Source organism: Trichechus manatus, unplaced genomic scaffold (assembly GCF_000243295.1).
Source record: "Trichechus manatus latirostris isolate Lorelei unplaced genomic scaffold, TriManLat1.0 scaffold00060, whole genome shotgun sequence".
NCBI classification, from domain to species: domain Eukaryota; kingdom Metazoa; phylum Chordata; class Mammalia; order Sirenia; family Trichechidae; genus Trichechus; species Trichechus manatus.
This window is the reverse complement of record NW_004443996.1, coordinates 3,229,741-3,235,012: the sequence shown is the minus strand read 5'-3', so window position 1 is coordinate 3,235,012 and position 5,272 is coordinate 3,229,741. Positions and strand designations below refer to the sequence as shown.

General features: G+C 34.3%; 1 pseudogene; it reads right to left on the bottom strand.

Annotated features, from left to right (window-relative positions):
- Positions 1–3,931: 3,931 nt before the first annotated feature.
- On the bottom strand, positions 3,932–4,750 carry LOC101341661 (cholinephosphotransferase 1 pseudogene; annotated as a pseudogene).
- Positions 4,751–5,272: the final 522 nt, after the last annotated feature.

Sequence of the window (5,272 nt, the reverse complement as noted above, 5' to 3'; positions counted from 1 at the left end):
CCCATTTTTAGTCATTCTTTTGCATGTGGAGATCCAGATGTCCCAGTACTATTTATTTATTTTCCATTGAATATATTATTTTACTTTTTAACTTATTTTGAAATAATTTCAGACTTACAAAAAAGTTGCAAAAATTGTTTAAAAAATTCTCATATGCCCTTTACCCAGATTCCCCAAATGCTAACTTTACGATATTTACTTCATCAGCCTGTGTGTGTACCTGTATATGTTAAGTAGGGGTGTGTGTGTATGTGTGTGTGTGTGTACATATATATTATTATTTTCCTGAAACACTTGAGAGTAAATTGCAGATATGAAGCCCGTCTACCCCAAATACTTCAGTATTTTTCCTACACACAAGCACATTCTCTTATATATTAAAAAAAAAAAAAAAAAACTGCCGATGAGTCGATTCCGACTCATGGCGGCGCTATAAAGCAGAGTAGAACTGCTCCATAGGGTTTCCAAGGAGCGCCTGGTGAATTCAAACTGCCAACCTTTTGGTTAGCAACTGAGCTCTTAACCACTGCACACCAGGGCACCATTTCTCTTATATAAAACTATACAATTATAAATATCAGAAAATTATCATTGATAGAGTAGTATCTAACTATAGACCTTCTTCAAATTTTTAAAAATTAATAAATATTTTCCAGTTTTCAGTAAAGTATAATTTACATACACTGACAATCACTATTTTTTATGTACAGTTCTATGAGTTCCAGTAAACTCACGCCATCATGTAACCACCGTCATAATCAAGATATTAACAGTTCCAGCACCCAAAAAAATTTCCCCTTGCCACCCTGTAGTCAATTCTTCCTTGAAACCCAGATCCTGACAAACGCTGATTTTTTTTGGTCCCTGTAATTTTCCTTTTCCGCAATATTATAGAAATGTAATCATAATAGTATGTGGCCTTTGTTTTTTAATTATTTTTATTTTGGTGGAAATATACGCATCAGAACATACATCCATTCAACAATTTCTACATGTACACTTCAATGATATTGGTTACATTCTTCACATTGTGTTACCATTCTCACTGTCTCTACCCGTATTGTTTCATCACCATTGACTTAGACTCACTACCCTCTAAACTTCTCATCTGTGCTTTAGAGCTACCATTGTCAATTTGATCTCATATAGATAATTCTTTAAAATGGTGCAATGTTCATGGTGAACATTCTTTACTAATTTAGCTAAAATATTTAGTTTAAAGATGACTTCATGGATTAATTTTGGTAAATGCTTTGAATATTTTCTCAGAGAGAGAGATTCAGGGGCTCCACCAATCTCAATATGTCCAGGATGTCTGGATTCTGTAAGAATTTCAAGTTCTATTGCATATTTTCCCCCTTTTGATTAGAATTCATTTATGGATTCCTTGATAAAGATGTTCGGTAATGGTAGCCAGGCACCATCCAGTTCTTCTGGTCTCATGGCAAGGGAAGCAGTAGTTCACGGAGGAAGTTACACCTGCAGTCCAGTTGCTTCTCTGATTCCTGGATCTTCTTCTTCTGCTGCTGCTCCAGGCAAATAGAGACCAATTGCTGCATTTTGGATAGCTGCTGGAAAGCTTTTAAGAACCTAGGAACTACTCACCGAACTAGGAAGTGAAACAGTAACACAAAAAACAGTATTAGGGCAATTGACTGGACAGTCCCACAAAGCCATGACCCTGTACTTTCAAACCAACAGAACTAATCCTATGAAATGTTTGGATACACATAAGCAGTACCAACAATTTTAGCCTTTTTTTTTTTTTTTTTTTTGGATGCTGTTGTTGTAAAATGATATATAACACACTATTTGCCATTTTGCTCTTTTTCTGGTGCACTACTTAGTGATATCAGTTATACTCATCAAGTTGTGCAATCATTACCATTAATGGATGCCAGTTTTCCCATTAACATGAACATAAACCCACTACTTCCCAGAGAATGATTCCTTCTTTCCCTCCTCCCTCTTGCCCCAGGTAACTACTAGTAGTTATTTGTCTCTATATATTTACTTATTTTAGTATTTTCATATAAGTGTATAGAATAACATGAAATCTTCAATTGGAAATATTTGATCTAATAAATATTAAATTGCTTCAGCATTTGTTTGAAATAAGTCAGTTAAACTTATGTCTTACTGAAATTGCTTTCAATGGCTCATTCACAACAAAAAATATGCCCATTAGAAGAAGGACTTTCTCCTCTTCTTCTGCACGTTTTAAATTCTAATTCTTGTCCCTATAACTCATCCTTCTCTTAGTTTTAAGGTTTTCCATTTTTTTTAAAACAAATTCTGTTTTTGTCACTGTGATAACTTATACAGGAAAAAGTTAGTCCTTTACCATTAATAAATATTTGACATAAAGGGAATAGATTACTTCCTAAATTTTTGCATTTTGTAAAGAATTTTCCTTTTAAGTCCAAACATATGTTGGCATATAAATCTTAAGTACTATCCAAACTTCTAAGAAGGTGCTTATTTGAGAAGTTTTGCCAGTAGTTACAGAGGTAAAATAACTACTACACTAGAGTGTTCTCTGTGTACTTAATTCAAGTATTTTTTTTTCCTTTTAAGGAATAACAGTTTTCACTGTTTTATTCAATAGGCCTTTTTCCTGCTTAAGATAGATAAGAGTATGTTTTTATTTCTTTATTTTTTCTGGTTATTTCATCATATGGCATATGGTTTACAAAACTATTGGATAAAATTAAAAATAGGGTCAGATAGGAGTCTTAAGATTTGGATCACAGAGATCCTTGTGACAGTTCTAGTATTCATAATGAGCAATCTAAATACATTTTTAAGTGAAAATGGAAAGGTAAGAATTAGTACATAATATGCTTAGTGGTCCAATAGCTGATACTTATTTTATCCCCTTACCATATCAAATGAGTCAGTGTGTACTTGAAATAACTTTGGTTGATGCTCTAAAGGGAAGATACTTTTGTCATTTTTTTTAAGTTACTTATTTTCTTACATATCAACTGTGCTTTAGCTACTGGTTTGTTTTTCATAAGAGAATGTTTAATGTCACTTTCTTATGACAACGAAAGTTTAACTCAGAATATCAAAAAGCAAGTTACCCTCAATGTAAAGATTCATTTGTTTTTCTGAACTGGTAAGACAAATTTCTGTTACTAAATACAAATTATAGAAAATTCCAGTTAGGTCTTTTAAATTCTAATTGTATACTAAAATAAGTATTTTTAAATACAATAGTAAAATACATCTTTTGAAAAATGGTTACTATTAACAAATAATTTCCCATAACATTGTCTGACGCAGTAATTATAGTATTATAAGCTATGTACTTATGCAGTACTATGATCTCACATTTCAAATTTAGCAATCAAAGAAAGCCTCACTCTCAAGATATCTATAAAATCCTTTAGATCCTGAATTTGTATGTAATCATTTGATAATGAAAACTCCAAATGTCCAAAAGATTTCTCAGAGGCAAAGAGATTACTGCTATTTAGACTAAACTGATTCACTTTCTTATCCTCAGGATTGAAATTTTTTTCTTTTGTCTTGTTTTTAATTAATTTATAGATTGTTATACTTTTACTCTGACAATACCTGTGATCAAAAATGTTGGTATACAATGAGAGCTTCATAACTGAGATAGACATAATGGAATCTGCAAGAATTATGTCTTATATTCAAATATAACCTCATATGATAGTATACTAAACCTGTTGCTGTCGGGTCGATTCTGACTCATAGTGACTCTACAGGACAGAGTAGAACTGCCCCATAGTGTTTCCAAGGAGTAGCCGGTGGACTCGAACTGCTGACCTTTTGGTTAGCAGCCGAGCTCTTAACCACTGTGCCACCAAGGCTCCTGATAGTATGCTAGCCTCCTGCAAAGAGGGATTTCCTTCAATTATAGGTTCTCCTGTTTCTTCTTTTCTCCTTGGGCTATTAGTCAGTCAATATGCTTGTGAACTTGTTCAGGTGCTTGATGACATGAAGACTTGAAGATAATGAAATGAAGGTGTCTTCAAATTTGCAGCCACAAAGCAATAAAGTATGTTATTATATCAAATGTAGCAACGACCATTGCTATCCATATGACAACATATTCGTCTACAAAATTACTGAAGTATTGGTCTAAAAAAAAAAACAAAACACCTAGCCCAACAAACATCTTGTCTTGAAGATACAGTTCACTTCTGGTTATGTGAGCTACCACCAATTTTTGCGCGACTTTAGGAAAGACACACCCAAACATTAGGGTATAAAGACAAGGATGATTTTCAAACACATTAGTTATAGACTTTTTATAGATCATTATTGCCAGTATGATTGATAATTAGTCCCATGTGGAGTCCAGGTGACAAGACACTAGTGCCTGCTGTAGTGGATCCATTCTTGCCAACGTCATCGTGGCGGATAACACAGGAATAATTTGAAAGGGAAAATATTGCTCTACCCAGTACTCCAAGAACTGAAAAGATCTTCCGTTTTATTTCTAGAATGGGTACTGTATAGTTCCACATTATTGCTCCTCCAAATGCAGACAACACAAAGACGATTATTAAAGCTATCTGAATTTCAGTTACATCCACTTTTCCAAACTTCAACATGCCTGAAACATAAGTCTGCCAATGAGCACAGTAAAACATGAATAAAGAAGCAGAAAAACAACCAGTCAGGATGAGTTCCTAAGCAAACAGCAACTGAAGCTCCAACTACCATAAATACTATGGAAAGAAAGTCAAAACCATGGTCAAAGAGTTTCCCTAAAAGAGAACAAGACCCCAGGCATTACTCACTGAAGCAGGGAGTGAAACGGCAACTCAAAAAACAGTATCAGGGCAATTGACTGGACAGTCCCACAAAGCCATGACCCTGTACCTTCAAACCAACAGAACTAATTCTATGAAATGTTTGGATGCACATAAGTAGTATCAGTAAATTTATCCTCTTTTTTTTTGGATGCTGTTGTTGTTGTAAAATGATATATATCACACTATTTACCATTTCACTCTTTTTCTGGTGCATTAATTAGTGATATCTGTTACACTCATCAGGTTGTGCAATCATTACCTTTAATGGATGCCAATTTTCCCATTACCATGAACATAAACCCACTACTTCCCAGAAAATGATTACCTCTCTTCCTCCTCCCTCCAGCCCCCAAAACCAAAAAAAAAAAACCAAACCAGTTGCCAGCGAGTCTATTCCAGCTCATAGCGACCCTATAGGACAGAGTAGAACTGCCCCATACTGTTTCCAAGGAGTGCTTAGTAGATTTGAACTGCAG